Below are 17,884 nucleotides of genomic sequence, written 5' to 3' on the forward strand. Positions count from 1 at the left end.
TTTGATTGACTGACTGATTACTATGTTTGAAGCGTATAGTGATTTCTTTTTAAATTTCAATTTTCCCTCACAATAACCCTATAAAATGAGTATTACTATTTTAATTTCATATGTGGATGAAACTAAAGCTTGGAGAGCAATACTTTACCCAAGATTACACAGTTAACAACAAACAGAGTCAACATGCAAATCTAGGTTTTTGTGATTCCTGAGATACTGAATATACAAACAGAAAATGGCTAGACCATAAACGAATGTATGCCAATAGAACTCGGACCATCAACCTCTGCAGCAATCATCCCAGAATGGTCAAGACTAGGTCATTGCCAGCTTCCCTATTTTTCCCACTTCCACTTTTGTCCAACTTAGGACCAACCAGAGAAAGTAAAATAAGCTCAACAACCCAATTACATAGCATATCCCACTTCTAGCTAGCCCACCTCCCTCTTCCCCATGACAACAACCTCTAATCAGAGCCTGCCTGCAGTCTTCTCTTTTTTACTATAAATCTTTTCCACTACCCTGCCTAACTTTGAGTCTTTGCCAAAACAATTGATGGTAGTTGAATCCTTTGCTATAGCAAGCTCTGAATAAATATCCTTTGTCCTCATTTGGTGGGTTTTGTTTATTTCCACATACCAAATGCTATAATTTCAGTTGCTATACAGTAACGTTTAGACTTCCAACGCAACAACTAGTTGCTAGTATTCTTAAAACTTGCTTTTGGAAGGCAAAACTTTCTAGCCAAAGATAAAAATAGAAAACATTTACAGGAGCTCCTCACCTTAGATAATTTGGGGTGGTAAATGATGGTAAAATAAAAACTGCAAATTATTGTTCTAACCCTTAAATAGACTTGTGTTCTGAACTCACAGTTGGAGGAAAAGATCCAGAGCCAAATGACCTTTTATACTGTATTCCTTGGTTCCATTCTACAGCTAGTATTGTTACAGATCAAAACAACCAGCAGTGCCCAGATGTAAGCTGCAGATGGTGAGTTAAAGCAAAGTGTTTTCTGGCTGTCTGATGGCTTTCCCTCTGCAAACGGAGTGAAACACAGCAGGGATCAGAAGTAAGTACCTAAATATTTCCAATTAAAGCAAGGTGTATTGGCAAATAAAAAAGTTGAGGGGAAATGTTTAAAATAGTATCAATGTATGAGGTATGACTCAGACAAACTAGGAGAGGTTCTACAGCCATCATTTCCAAGTACTTTGACTTCAGCATAGGATACCTTAAGCCACTCAGCACTTGATCTATTTCCAGAGGCCACCAGTATTTATTTCTCAACTGTTGTTTCTGGGAAAATCAATTTCTCCAGAGCTTATGAAGTGTTCTCCAAAAAGCAGAGGGTAGTCTCTTTTCAAATGAAATGTGAACAACTGGGTTATACAACATTGTACAAGTTTCTTTCTCATACTACTTCCATAAGCTTTAAATATATAGGAGGCTGTGACCTAAAAATGTTTCTAAATATTTTCACAGTTCATTTCATGGGAGTAGTGTTCAAAGAAACATAACTGAACTGATATGATCTTCATTGGAAGCCATCTTAAAGCTTTAAATGCATTTCTATATTCCATTGCAATGAAGATATTACAGAATGCTGAGTCTGAGAAAGAGCCAATGAATTAACTTTAGAATTTTTGAACTAGGATAAGGTAGAAGAAGGAAAGCTCTTAAATGACAGTATAGAACAGTGATTAAAGGCTGAGGACATGGTACCAGCCTGCTAGGTTTGAATTGCTGGATTTGCTGCTTTGTGGCTTTAGGCATATTATTAATTACATTATGCCTTAGTTTCTTCTTCTATTGAAAGTTATTGAGAGGACTGAATAAGTTAGCATAAGTAAAGTGCTAAGAATGTTACCTAGTTCATACTTTTCATTATCATTGCCATAATTTATTTACCATTCTCTAGGAAATTTGAGCAGTAGACCTTGGACTATTCTGGCCACACCCTTTCCTCTGAGTTTACCGTAAACAAGTTAATTTTTGATGTTACGAAAAACTGGGGTCAGAAAATATTTTTTAAAATCTCAATGAGTTCTGTTTGGGGAAGGCTGTCAAAGGAGGTAGGGGGCTCATATGCAAGTCATACATTTCAATGCCTTAGCATTCTTACACCCAATAAAGAGACAGCTTAAATCCTCTGCCAAATGAATACCCACTACATTATACCTCCCTCCTCAAGATGTTTTTCTTCTGTAGACCTATGCTGAAAACTGAAGCAAGGTGCAAGGTGCTCTGAGGGTCACCTCCCTGGGGTACCTTTGACACCATTAAGCATACAGAGACTCTAGGAAGTCTAGGAGGTTCATTTCCCTACTGCTGTGTTTACAATTAGGTCCCTCCCTCAACTGAAGAGTGACTCAATTTTCTATTGAAAGACTATCTTGATTTACAAATGTCTAATGAAATGACTATATTTTAAATCTGCAAAACATTTCAAATATAATATTCTATTTTCCCGCCAAAGTTCCTCCTTCACACTGGTACTGCATCAGGATAAACATCACTTCCCAAAATTGAGAGTTCTTTTGTCTAGCACTCTATTTAAATCAGCACCAATTTCACAATCTGGCTTATTCAGTTCCAATTTTAGTTAATAGTATTAGAACTAATGAGCAACATTTGGATTACACGTTTGTACTGTACTATAAAAATTCTAATTCTCCTAACATATTGTAAGCTATTTTTGTGGCTATTTGGCTTTTAAATACCTTCTTCACTGCAAGGTAATCCATTATAGCTATTAGATTGTTGCTGTGTCAGGGTACAGAGACTAATAAACCTTGAAGGATTTAGAAAGCTACAGTTTCTATAGTTCTTTCATCAGGTTTCTTTGGCAGGTTAAATCACTTATTCTTATTAACATCAGAGAGCCGTTCAACCCAATAGTGAAAGGTCACCTTAAGTGTCTCTGTAAATAATTACCTAATTCTAAAATCTTGCAGTTGAAATACCCGTTTTTAATCATCCTACTCACTTCTAAGAACATATGAAGGCAATAAAATAATTTCAAAGGTGATGTTTTTAATATAATCTGCAGCTTAATCATTGCTCATGATAGGAAATGGTCAGTGACCACATCCAAAACCATTTTTAAACTAGCAACTTAACTAAACTCATCTCTTTTTCATCCTTTTTTGTCAATTCTATTTTCTAAAGAAGATGTGGTGAGAGTTATCAACTGTCTCATAAATGGTTATGTGTAAAATGTGTATTTGTACTTAAATTTTAACGAACAATGAAGTTAACCCTCACTGAAGAGTCAACTACTAAGTTTATCTAACTTCCCCACCTTGGTTTGTGGGTACTATACTTCCTTTTCCATAGTTCATAAATTTAATAAACCTAAACAGTTGAAAAACAATAATTCATGCTTCTTTATATCATAACCATATGATATTAGCAGGATTATAACTTCACCCACAACTATAATTTTGTTTTTGTTTCTGTGGCTTAGGGGCAAAAAGCCAAAAAACAAAAAAAAAACATACACAAGCAGAGAGCACAATGCAGGAGTGTAACAATTTAGAAAATAATATCCATTTGCAAACTACAAATACAAATATTTCTCTATAAATCTATTTAAATTATTCAAGAAAAAAATTTAGGTATTTTTAGTCATTTCACTCTTTATTAGAAATTACTTTGAGGGCAAATAAAATAAATAAAATGAGATGTTATATGTATCCCATTTAGTTCTCTGTAACAATATGACAGGGAAGAAGATAGAATAAACAAGCAAATATATGTTTGCATTATCCCAGTCTCCACTAATATACATAGGCTGATCTTCATTAGCAGAACCCCCCCCACCAAATTTCTGCACTATAAAAACTAGAATCCATGTTCTGCTGAGAACCACAACAGACAGTATTCTTGCCTTCACCTTGAAAGATCAACCTGATCAGATTTATCTTATGTCCCCTCTTGATTTTTTCTCTTTTTTACTATTACTCTTCGAATTCCCACTTGATTTGGCAGATTTCTCTAGGTCTCAATATTCATGTTTATGTTCCTCCCACCCTTGGGCATTCTCCTCATATGCTAATGAATTTACCTAAAATTGTGCTTTTCTTCACTGTAAAAAGGTCTGAGCTCACATGAAAAATGTTTAAAATAAAAGGCTGTAATTAATGAGCATATTATTAAATTAATTTTTAAATGCAGTATAATGATCTTAGGGATTCAAGCCTTATGAGAGGTGTTTGACCTCAGATCTAAAAAAAAAGCTTGAAAAAGACTTCTAGAAGGATAGACTACTTGGTTTGTAGTTAACAAATAATTTTACATTATACCTCTGAGGAATATGTATGGGAAAAACATAAAAAAGGTTATGGTACCAAGACCTTTACAGGGCTGAAAAATGCATCTATAACCTAAAATATTAATTTAATACACTCTGAACAATTGGATAGTAGTATAAATATAGAGAAGATTCCTGAAATTTTGAATAACCAGCTGTATAAACTTCCTTATAGCAAGCTCATTACTACTGGATTAAGTTGCATGTTTGAGAAAGGAATTCATACAATTGACAATTTTAAAAAACTATTTTTCAGAATTCAGCTCAAAATGTATTGATTATAGCCTACCCTTAAATAATGAATACAATCATAGTGGCATAATATTATCACAGCACTTCATTCATGACTGTAGAGTTTACATTCAGAAGTACCTAGAAAAAATTCTGCAGGATTCTGCACAAATTTTGATAAAACTAGTTATAAATCAGTCAGTACCACAGCAGCTTCTACTGATAACAATTCAAAGTAATAGCAAGTGAAACCTAGGATCTCGAACTCATAGCATAGTAAAGCACCTAGAAACCATGATAGATAAAAGCATGTAATTCACATTCTCTCATTTAGGAGGATAATTCACATTCTCCTCCTAAATGAGAACTCTTGTTCACACACACCTGAGTGTTACCATCTCTGACCACCCATGCTACAATTTAAAAATAATGCCTTGGTCTTCACTGCCAAGTCTGCAAGGGCTAATCCAGTTTTATGATGTAATGAGTCAACTAGAATAAATGCCAATCTCATTTTTTCCAACATTTGCTTTGGCAAGATAGTAGAGACAATAAGGCACTTCTCCGAAAAATTCTGAGGCCAAAATGAAAACCAAAGTTTTTTTTGTTTTGTTTTGTTTTGTTTTAATTTGGCCGTGCTGCGCGGCTTGCAGGATCTTAGCTCCCCAACCAGGGTCAGAACCCAGACTCCGGCAGTGAAAGCGCCGAGTCCTAACCACTGGACTGCCAGGGAATTCCCAAAGAAAACCAGAGTTAAAGGACAATAAATGTGTCATCTTTGTAGTCACCTCAGAAATTATTTGCAAACCAAGTATAAACTTCATGAAATCCTTAAAATAGGACACAATACACAGAAAACCATCTTATACCAACAGAGCAAGGCCAAAGATAATCTGAGTAGGTAAAAAAGCTACTTTGTGCTACTATGCCCTAGTCACATACTATGAAACACTGATGTTCAACTACAGTCAAGACCAAAATGAGAACCCATTAACCCCTTACAAAGCCTTCATTTGTTTTTCTTTGTCTTTCAAGTTTGACCTTGGAAAGACAAAAATATTAGGTGACAAACTACCAAGTATAAAAGTAATAAAGGACTGAAATCTAAATAGTTAATTTGACTGATAAGGTCCACTGCCTGTTGCTTACTTATCTCTCCTATTCTAATTAATAGAAGAGATAAATAAGCAAATAGGGCTACTGTATCATGATTGCTCTTAACTGAAACTGTGTAAAGATCAAATAGAAGGCTAAAATTACAAGGACTGGAGAGGTATCAGTTTGGAATAAGAAGAGACATATTTGCTAAGTTCTAAGACATATTTTTTTCATATTTACTTGTTTGTTTGCTTATTCACTCAGTGAAGGTCTATTGAACATCTAATATGTGCCTCTTTTAAGCTCTGAAGATATAGTAGTGAACAAAACAGCCAAAACTAGCTATCTTCTTGGAACTTACATTCTGGTTGGGGGCTCTATCTAACTGTACTTGATATCTGGTCTTGGATATCTAATGGGCATACCAAACTTGACAAGTCCAAAAATTCTCAATCCCTTTCCCCTTCAAATGTATTTCTCCTCCAGTCTTTCCTATCTCAGTAAATGGCATGTCCATTCACCCTGTTGCTTATGCCAAAAACTACAGTTGCTCTTGTTTTCTCTCATTCCCTCATTCTACACTTACAATCTATCCATCATCAAATGCTGCTGGTTCTACCTTCCGAATATATTCCAAATGTGACTGTTTTTCAACACCTGCTACCACCCTGGTCCACCATTTCTCAATTATACTGCCATAATAAGTTTTCTAACTTTCCTCATTCTGTAAGAGGAAGCAGGGGAGAGGGAGAGAAAAAGAGAGACTACAAAATAGAACAAATAGAGAAAGACTGTATCTAGTTGTTTACCTAAGGTATCCAGGAATTAGGTTGAAACAGATATATACATATGTATGTGCATATATATATATACACATTTTAATATAGTCTTACAAGCTTGATTTTTAATTGTATAATATTTTAGTAATAATAAAACACAATTAAATTGAAATGCAACCACTAAACATAAAATTTAAAAAGTACTTTTCCAATCCACATCCATTGGAAAGTTCTTAAAACACTGGCAACCTCGTAGCAAAGAATATTTCCAGTGCTCAGACTTTGGTCTTAATATATCATTTTCCTATAAAATGAACCAAAGTTCCTTAAAAATGGCAGGAACTGTATAATGTCTTCATGGAAAAACAAGCTTTTACCTTAGATAGCAAAAAAAAAAAAAAAAAAAATCTCAAACTCACTGCTAGAGTCATGCCAAAGGACTCAGTAGTAACTGATGAATCTCACACTGGGTGAGGATAGAAAAATTTGAGCATCAAAAATAATATAATTTAAATACCTAAAATACATTTAAATACACCAGTTCATCATGATGCTTAAAAAATGCTAATTGCTCATCATTTGAAGATGCTGGTAAATGGACTCATTATGTTGTGAAATAAATGTAAAAAATTAAATATGTATTCTACTGTTTTCTGCCATAACTGCTGTGGGTTTTGGGGGGGTTCCTTGGCTAATGATATAGCACATGAGAAGTTTATTTTTAAGGGAGAATTTCAGATAATAAAATAATATGATAGATGTACTATCATTTTATATACTCTAATGAATTAATTAAGCTAGATATTGATCAACAACTACTGTTAACATCAGAAAACTAGAAAAAACAGGTATTATGTGCTTCATTTTAGATAAACACAACACTATGAAATAGCATTGCTACAAAAAGAGAAATGAATAAATCTAATCACATCAAGCCTCCAGTTCTAATGGAGAGAAAAATATATATGAGTGTTGGTTTGCAAACCTGGGAATTTACCAGGTGAAATCTGAAACTGGCCCCTATACATGGAAGGCAAGAAGAGATCCAAGAAAGAGGCAGACGACTCCAGATTGGTAGGTGGCAGGTTTCATAAGCAAGGGGACTTAATTACCAGGTTTGTTTTGGGCAACTTCAAGATAAGTAGATCTTCACACCTGCCCACCAGAATCTTAAAAGTTGACACAGAGACTTTAACTGGGTTTGGTCATGTACACTCCAGATGTCTCAACAGCACATTACTCTCTCAAGGTTGCATCCATGAAAACAGCTCCAGCTGTGGGATCAGTGGGTGGAACATATATTCCAAGGACAGAGGAGGGGGTGAGGAGCTTCTGATTGCCCAGGCCCAACTCGCAGGTCAACGGCTGGTCATGACCTCTCAAAAACCCCTCCAACAAAGAAAAAAGAACCTGTTAAAAGGACACACGAGGGGTGCAACCAGCAAAAGCTAAACTGTAGGAAACTGCTGAACAAAGAATCTTGTTTCTGATTCAACAGATACATTGCAAGTAATCTTTTTATCTTTAGTTTTGGTATAAATTTATTTATTTATTTTTGGCTGTGTGTTGGGTCTTTGTTGCTGCACACGGGCTTTCTTTTTAGTTGTGGCAAGCAGGGGCTACTCTCCGTTGCGATGCACGGGCTTCTCATTGCGGTGGCTTCCCTTGTTGTGGAGCATGGGCTCTAGGCACGCGGGTTTCAGTAGCTGTGGCTCAAGAGCTCTAGAGCACAGGCTCAGTAGTTGTGGCACATGGGCTTAGTTGCTATGCGGCATGTGGGATCTTCCCGGACCAGGGCTCGAACCCATGTGCCCTGCATTGGCAGGTGGATTCTCAACCAGTGTGCCACCAGGGAAGCCCTAAAAATGAGATAGATGGAGAGAAACAGAAATCATGCCCTCTAAATTACAAGGCCCATAAGGTAGGAATAAAATGATACATCGAGAATACCAAGCTTGTTTTGCAGAGGACCAGAGAAACCACAGACAAGGAAACAACTTGCTGACAGACCTTGACTAAGCATCACACAGGCTCAGGCACATTGAAGGACTAGAATGACATAGTAAACTTTAGACCTCAAATGACTAAAATCTACCACGTTACATAATGAACCCTGCACATACAACCCATGATGAGGTTTGAAGAACAGACACACCTGCACAGAGAACTCTAGAAACTTACAATTTGCTTTCCACCAATCATTTCTTGGCCCCCTCCCCCTCTTGCTCCCTGCTTCCACTATAAATACCCCAGTCAACAGCCTATCCAGGAGACAGATCTGAGCTTTGCCTCTTGTCTCCTTGCTTGGCCGCCCTGCAATAAAGCCTTTTCTTTCTGAAAAAGACTATTGCCTCAGTATTTGGTCTTTCCATTGTGCAGTGAGCAACAAGCTACTTGCTCTGTTACAAAATCTTTTATATTAAAAGGGAATTAAGAGATATGTCAACTAATTGAAATGTTTAGAATTTAGTTGGTTCCTGATTTTTAAAACAACATATAAAAATAATTGTGGCATTTGTGAGAAAGTTGGAAAAATTTAAACGATTGGATCTTTTCTGATATTAAGCATTTATTGTTAAATTTTTGGAATAATAATGATATCATGGGTATCTTTAAAAAGAAAACTATTAACTTTCAGAGAAACATACTGATATATTTGCAGATAGAATAATACATCTTATATCTGCTCCAGAAATGATAAGATAAAGGGAAGTATGTAGGAGTATATAACACAAGATGGGCCAGGTACTGATAATTGTTGATGATGGGTCATGGTGAAGTACTTTATTATGCTCTTCTATTTCTATATATGGTTAAAGTTTTATACAATAAATAATTTAAAATACATATGCAAAGCAACATGATATAAATATATATAAGTAAAGTTTTTGAGACAAGAAAACATAACTGTGTTCCTTTCATTGTCGTGTCATTTGCTAAGTGTTTTGAATCATTTCAAATCGGATAAAAATGTTATATTTGAGGCTTCATGCTTTTAGTGTATCTTTTGTTGGTAGAGGTGTTTTCACAGCAGCAGAATTTATATTTTCTGGCAAAACTTCTCATGTGTCAGTACTTTTAATATTGTATACATCAAATTATAGTAAAAAGACAACTATAAACAAGATGCAGTTCCTCTACTTTAATTAACCACACACCTCTATTATAGTAGGCCAAAATTATATTCCACCATCAAGTGGGGTTCTTTTATTACATCATTTTGTGATGGATCATTAAAAATATCTTGAAAACCAATAGCTTCATCATTACCCCTCAACATATCCAGTGAAAGATTTGAGCTAGGAAAAAATGGAAGATACTGAACATGATCCACTGCACTGAATTCCATTTGTAATTCTATTAGAGCAAATAGACCCTGGATGTTTCTTAATGTGGATAAATTCATTTTATTTTCATTGAGCATTTTATTTTGGTATACTACTCATCTGGGGCTGCCATAACAAAATACGACCAACTAGGTGGCCTAAACAATAGACATTTATTTTCCCACATTCTGAAGGTTGAAATCAAGATGCTGGCAGGGTTGGTTTCTCCTAAGGTGTCTGTCCTTGGCTCACAGACAGCTGCCTTCTCATTGTGTCCTCACTTGGCCGTTGTGTAAATCTCTGGTGTCTGTTCCTCTTCTTCTAAGGATATCAATCATTGGGTTAGGGTCCTTATGACTTAATTTAATCTTAATTACCTTCTTAAAGGCCCTATCTCCAAATACAGTCACCTTGGGAGTTAGGGCTTCAATATATGAATTTGTATAATACTGTTCAGTATGTAAAAAGCTGAAAAGTTTTTTTTCTAATAATTCAAGAGGATGACTGGGCAAAAGTTAATTTTTCACATAAGAAAAATATTTTGAAAGAAGATCATGACTTTCAAAAGGTCCACTTGCTGAAAGTTCAGTAACTGGAACATTATCCATTAGCTGAGATCCAAGTCCTCTGGCATTCACTTTTAGCCTGCTCTGCACACAGCCACTCAGCCCCCTGATGTCAGCCAGCCCCTCACTTCTAATTTTGGGAGTTGATTCCTCACATCTGCTGGCATATGCTTTTTTTTTTTTTAATATGCACAGATTTGTGGTCAAAAAGATTTAAAAGTTACAGATAGCAAATAAACATACGAAAAGATGCTTCACATAATATATCATTAGGGAAATGCAAATTAAAACAACATTGAGATACCGCTACACACCTATCAGAATGGCTAAAATCCAGAACTGACAACGTCAGATGCTGATGGAAGTATGGAGCACCAGGAATTCTTATTTATTTCCGGTAGAAGTGCAAAATGGTACAGTCACTTTGGAAGACAGTTTGGTGGCTTCTTACAAAACTAAACATACTCTTACCATACAACCCAGCAAATGCACTCCTTGGTATTTACCCAAAAGAGTTGAAAATGTATATCCACACAAAAACCTGCACATGGATGTTTACTGCAGCTTTATTCACAAACGCCAAAACCTGGAAGTGACCAAGATGCCCATCAGCATGAGAATGGATAAATAAACTGTGGTGCATCCAGGCAACAAAATATTATTTAGCACTAAAAAGAAATAGCTATCAAGCCATTAAAATACATGGAGTAAACTTAAATGCATATTACTAAGTGAAAGAAGCCAATCAGAAAAAGTTACGCAGTGGACTTCTCTGGTGGCGCAGCGGTTAAGAACCCTCCTGTCAATGCAGGGGACACAGGTTCAATCCCTGCTCCAGGAAGATCCCACATGCTGCGGAGCAACTAAGCCCTTGCTCCACAAGTACTGAGCCTGAGCTCTAGAGCCCGCGAGCCACAACTACTGAAGCCCGCACGCCTAGAGCCCGTGCTCTGCAACAAGAGAAGCCACCACAATGAGAAGCCCATGCACCGCAACAAAGAGTAGTCCCTGCTCGCTGCAACTAGAGAGAAAGCCAGCGCGCGGCAACAAAGACCCAACGCAGCCTAAATAAATAAATACATTTAATTAAAAAAAAGAAAAAGTTATGTAATGTATGATTCTAACTATATGATATTCAGAAAAGAGACAAACTATGGATATGTTCAGTAGTTGCTTAGAGGGAAAGGAGACATGAATAGGTGAAGCACAGAGGATTTTTAGGGCAGTGCAAATACTCTGTATGATGCCATAATGATGTATACGTTTCATTATACATTTGCCAAAATCCATAGAATGCACAACACCACGAGTGAATCTTTTTTTTTTCTTTCTTTTTGGCAGTACGCGGGCCTCTCACTGTTGTGGCCTCTCCCGTTGCGGAGCACAAGCTCCGGACACGCAGGCTCAGCGGCCATGGCTCACGGGCTTAGCCGCTCTGCGGCATGTGGGATCTTCTCAGACAGGGGCACGAACCCGTGTCCCCTGCATCGGCAGGCGGACTCTTAACCAGTGCACCACCAGGGAAGCCCCCAGAGTGAATCTTAATGTAAACTATGGACTTTGGGTTACTATAATATATCAATGTGGGTACATCAATTATAACAAATGTGCCATTCTGGTGAGGGGTGTTGATAATGGGGGAAGTTACGCATGCCTGTGGACAAGGCATATGGGAAATCTCCATAATTCCTGCTCGATTTTGCAGTGAACATAAAGCTGTTCTAAAAAACAAAGGCTATTTTTTAAAAATAATAAAAATTTAGAAGTTTTAAAAATTTGAATCCCACCCCTTTTATTTACTGTGTTATTTTGAACAAATTAATTAGTATCTTTGTAGTCCAGTATACCTATATGGAAAATGGAATAATAAAAGTATTTGCTTTTCAGAATGATTAAGGATAATTTTAAATGAAAAAATAAGGATTTTACAAGATGCTTTCTGATACTGATTTGTACTAAATTGATGGGAGGCTTTCAACTGGGACATAAGTGAAAAACAGTTCAGATAGGGGGGCATTTATTCCTTTATACTACTTCTATAAGGAGAATCATAGAAATATTTCTTTCTAACGATTATATTATAGATTCTCGAGATCTAGATATAAGATTTATGTCTATAATAATCTTGCTTCATTAAAAAATAATCACTGTTTTCATGAAACAATATATATTCATGGTACAAATTTTAAACTTAACTAAATCATACATGGTGAAAAGAAATTCCCCCTACTCTCTTCTTCATCATATATATGTATATATTATATATATAATATATATATATTTTATATATATATATATATATATATATTCCATATAGATGACCTAGTTTTATTAGTAAGAACTTTGGTAAAATTCGTTTACTTAAAAATAAAAGATTTAAAGATGGCGGAAGAGTAAGACGCGGAGATCACCTTCCTCCCCACAGATACACCAGAAATACAGCTACACGTGGAACAACTCCTACAGAACACCTACTGAACGCTGGCAGAAGACCTCAGACCTACCAAAAGGCAAGAAACTCCCCACGTACCTGGGTAGGGCAAAGCGGAGAGATTTCCGCACAGAGGATCGGTGCCAACCAGTACTCACCAGCCCAAGAGGCTTGTCTGCTTGCCCGCTGGGGCGGGCGGAGGTGGGAGCTGAGGCTCGGGCTTCAGTCGGAGCGCAGGGAGAGGACTGGGGCTGGCGGCGTGAACACAGCCTGAAGGGGCTAATGCACCACAGTTAGCCGGGAGGGAGTCCGGGAAAAAGTCTGGACCTGCCGAAGAGGCAAGAGAATTTTCTTCCCTCTTTGTTTCCTGGTGTGTGAGGAGAGGGGATTAAGAGCGCTGCTTAAAGGAGCTCCAGAGACGGCGCGAGCCGCGGCTGAAAGCGCAGACCCCAGAGACGGGCGTGGGATGCTGGGGCTGCTGCCGCCACCACGAGGCCTGTGTGGGAGCGCAGGTCACTGTCCACGCCCCGCTTCCGGGGAGCGGGTGCAGCCCGTTACTGCCGGGGTCCCGGGATCCAGGGATGGCTTCTATGGGAGAACGCACGGCACGCCTCGGGTTGGTGCAACGTCACGCCGGCCTCTGCCGCTGCAGGCTCGCCCTGCACTCCGTGCCCCTCCCTCCCCCCCGCCCGGCCTGAGTGAGCCAGGGTCCTTGAAGTGGCTGCTCCTTTAACCCTGTCCTGTCTAAGCGAAGAACAGACGCCCTGCGGCGACCTACACGGAGAGGCGGGGCCGGATCCAAAACTGAGACCAGGGAGCTGTGAGAACAAAGAAGAGAAAGGGAAATCTCTCCCAGCAGCCTCAAAAGGAGAGGATTAAAGCTCCACAATCAACTTGATGTACCCTACATCTGTGGAATACATGAATAGACAACGAATCATCCCAAATCGAGGAGCCAGGAGTCAGTGCTGTGCCTCTGAGGTGGGAGAGCCAACTTTAGGACATTGGTCCACAAGAGACCTCCCAGCTCCACATAATATCAAACGACGAAAATCTTCCAGAGATCTCCATCTCAACACCAGCACCCAACTTCACTCAACGACCAGCAAGCTACAATGCTGGACACCATATGCCAAACAACTAGCAAGACAGGAACACAATGCCACCCATTAGCAGAGAGGCTGCCTAAAATCATAAAAAGTCCACAGACACCCCAAAACACACCACCAGATGTGGACCTGCACACCAGAAAGACAAGATCCAGCCTCATCCACCAGAACACAGGCACTAGTCCCCTCCACCAGGAAGCCTACACAACCCACTGAACCAACCTTAGCCACTGGGGACAGACACCAAAAACAACGGGAACTACGAACCTGCAGCCTGCAAAAAGGAGATGCTAAACACAGTAAGATAAGCAAAATGAGAAGACAGAAAAACACACAGCAGGAGAAGGAGCAAGATAAAAACCGACCAGACCTAACATGAAGAGGAAAGAGGCAGTCTACCCGAAAAATAATTCAGAATAATGATAGTAAAGATGATCCAAAATCTTCGAAATAGAATAGACAAAATGCAAGAAACAGTTAACAAGGACCTAGAAGAACTAAAAATGAATCAAGCAATGATTAAAAACACAATAAATGAAATGAAAAATACTCTAGATGGGATCAATAGCAGAATAACTGAGGCAGAAGAACGGATAAGTGACGTGGAAGATAAAATAGTGGAAATAACTACTGCAGAGCAGAAGAAAGAAAAAATGAAAAGAACTGAGGACAGTCTCAGAGACCTCTGGGACAACATTAAACGCACCAACATTCGAATTATAGGGGTTCCAGAAGAAGAAGAGAAAAAGAAAGGGACTGAGAAAATATTTGAAGAGATTATAGTTGAAAACTTCCCTAATATGGGAAAGGAAATAGTCAGTCAAGTCCAGGAGGCACAGAGAGTCCCATACAGGATAAATCCAAGGAGAAATACGCCAAGACACATATTAATCAAACTGTCAAAAATTAAATACAAAGAAAACATATTAAAAGCAGCAAGGGAAAAACAACAAATAACACACAAGGGAATCCCCATAAGGTTAACAGCTGATCTTTCAGCAGAAATTCTACAAGCCAGAAGGGAGTGGCAGGACATATTTAAAGTGATGAAGGAGAAAAACCTGCAACCAAGATTACTCTATCCAGCAAGGATCTCATTCAGATTTGATGGAGAAATTAAAACGTTTACAGACAAGCAAAAGCTGAGAGAGTTCAGCACCACCAAACCAGCTTTACAACAAATGCTAAAGGAACTTCTCTAGGCAAGAAACACAACAGAAGGAAAAGACCTACAATAATGAACCCAAAACAATTAAGAAAATGGGAATAGGAACATACATATCGATAATTACCTTAAATGTAAATGGATTAAATGTTCCCACCAAAAGACACAGATTGGCTGAATGGATACAAAAACAAGACCCATATATATGCTGTCTACAAGAGACCCACTTCAGACCTAGAGACATACAGACTGAAAGTAAGGGGATGGAAAAAGATATTCCATGCAAAAGGAAACCAAAAGAAAGCTGGAGTAGCAATTCTCATATCAGACAAAATAGACTTTAAAATAAAGACTAGAAGAGACAAAGAAGGACACTACATAATGATCAAGGGATCGATCCAAGAAGAAGATATAACAATTGTAAATATTTATGCACCCAACATAGGAGCACCTCAATACATAAGGCAAATACTAACAGCCATAAAAGGGGAAATCGACAGTAACACATTCATAGTAGGGGACTTTAACACCCCACTTTCACCAATGGACAGATCATCCAAAATGAAAATAAATAAGGAAACACAAGCTTTAAATGATACGTTAAACAAGATGGACTTAATTGATATTTATAGGACATTCCATCCAAAAACAACAGAATACACATTTTTCTCAAGTACTCATGGAACATTCTCTAGGATAGATCATATCTTGGGTCACAAATCAAGCCTTGGTAAATTTAAGAAAATTGAAATTGTATCAAGTATCTTTTCTGACCACAATGCTATGAGACTAGATATCAATTACAAGAAAAGATCTGTAAAAAATACAAACACATGGAGGCTAAATAATACACTACTTAATAACGAAGTGATCACTGAAGAAATCAAAGAGGAAATTAAAAAATACCTAGAAACAAATGACAACGGAGACACAACAACCCAAAACCTATGGGATGCAGCAAAAGCAGTTCTAAGAGGGAAGTTTATAGCTATACAATCCCACCTTAAGAAACAGGAAACATCTCGAATAAACAACCTAACATTGCACCTAAAGCAATTAGAGAAAGAAGGACAAAAACACCCCAAAGTTAGCAGAAGGAAAGAAATCATAAAGATCAGATCAGAAATAAATGAAAAAGAAATGAAGGAAACAATAGCAAAGATCAATAAAACTAAAAGCTGGTTCTTTGAGAAGATAAACAAAATTGATAAACCATTAGCCAGACTCATCAAGAAAAAAAGGGAGAAGACTGAAATCAATAGAATTAGAAATGAAAAAGAAGAAGTAACAACTGACACTGCAGAAATACAAAAGATCATGAGAGATTACTACAAGCAACTCTATGCCAATAAAATGGACAACCTGGAAGAAATGGACAAATTCTTAGAAATGCACAACCTGCCAAGACTGAATCAGTAAGAAATATAAAATATGAACAGACCAATCACAAGCACTGAAATTGAAACTGTGATAAAAAATCTTCCAACAAACAAAAGCCCAGGACCAGATGGCTTCACAGGCGAATTCTATCAAACATTTAGAAAAGAGCTAACACCTATCCTTCTCAAACTCTTCCAAAATATAGCAGAGGGAGGAACACTCCCAAACTCATTCTACGAGGCCACCATCACCTTGACACCAAAACCAGACAAGGATGTCACAAAGAAAGAAAACTACAGGCCAATATCACTGATGAACACAGATGCAAAAATCCTCAACAAAATACTAGCAAACAGAATCCAGCAGCATATTAAAAAGATCATACACCATGATCAAGTGGGGTTTATTCCAGGAATGCAAGGATTCTTCAATATACGCAAATCAATCAACGTGATACACCATATTAACAAATTGAAGGAGAAAAAACATATGATCATCTCAATAGATGCTGAGAAAGCTTTTGACGAAATTCAACACCCATTTATGATAAAAACCCTGCAGAAAGTAGGCATAGAGGGAACTTTCCTCAACATAATAAAGGCCATATATGACAAACCCACAGCCAGCATCATCCTCAATGGTGAAAAACTGAAACCATTTCCACTAAGATCAGGAACAAGACAAGGTTGCCCACTATCACCACTCTTATTCAACATAGTTTTGGAAGTTTTAGCCGCAGCAATCAGAGAAGAAAAGGAAATAAAAGGAATCCAAATCAGAAAAGAAGAAGTAAAGCTGTCACTGTTTGCAGATGACATGATACTATACATAGAGAAACCTAAAGATGCTACAAAGAAAACTACTAGAGCTAATCAATGAATTTGGTAAAGTAGCAGGATACAAAATTAATGCACAGAAATCTCTTGCATTCCTATATACTAATGATGAAAAATCTGAAAGTGAAATCAAGAAGACACCCCCATTTACCATTGCCACAAAAAGAATAAAATATCTAGGAATAAACCTACCTAAGGAGACAAAAGACCTGTGTGCAGAAAATTATAAGACACTGATGAAAGAAATTAAAGATGATACAAATAGATGGAGAGATATACCATGTTTTTGGATTGGAAGAATCAACATTGTGAAAATGACTCTACTACCCAAAGCAATACACAGATTCAATGCAATCCCTATCAAACTACCACTGGCATTTTTCACAGAACTAGAACAAAAAATTTCACAATTTGTATGGAAACACAAAAGACCCTGAAGAGCCAAAGCAATCTTGAGAAAGAAAAACAGAGCTGGAGGAATCAGGCTCCCTGACTTCAGACTATACTATAAAGCTACAGTAATCAAGACAGTATGGTACTGGCACAAAAACAGAAATATAGATCAATGGAACAGGATAGAAAGCCCAGAGATAAACCCACGCACATATGGTCACCTTATCTTTGATAAAGGAGGCAGGAATGTACAGT

General features: G+C 37.6%; 1 pseudogene; it reads right to left on the minus strand.

The window, feature by feature from the left end:
* Positions 1–9,586: 9,586 nt before the first annotated feature.
* The window catches only part of LOC132501335 (proteasome maturation protein-like), a 29,824-nt pseudogene continuing 21,526 nt past the window's right edge, over positions 9,587–17,884 (minus strand).

Source organism: Mesoplodon densirostris, chromosome 14, assembly GCF_025265405.1.
Source record: "Mesoplodon densirostris isolate mMesDen1 chromosome 14, mMesDen1 primary haplotype, whole genome shotgun sequence".
Taxonomy (NCBI): domain Eukaryota; kingdom Metazoa; phylum Chordata; class Mammalia; order Artiodactyla; family Ziphiidae; genus Mesoplodon; species Mesoplodon densirostris.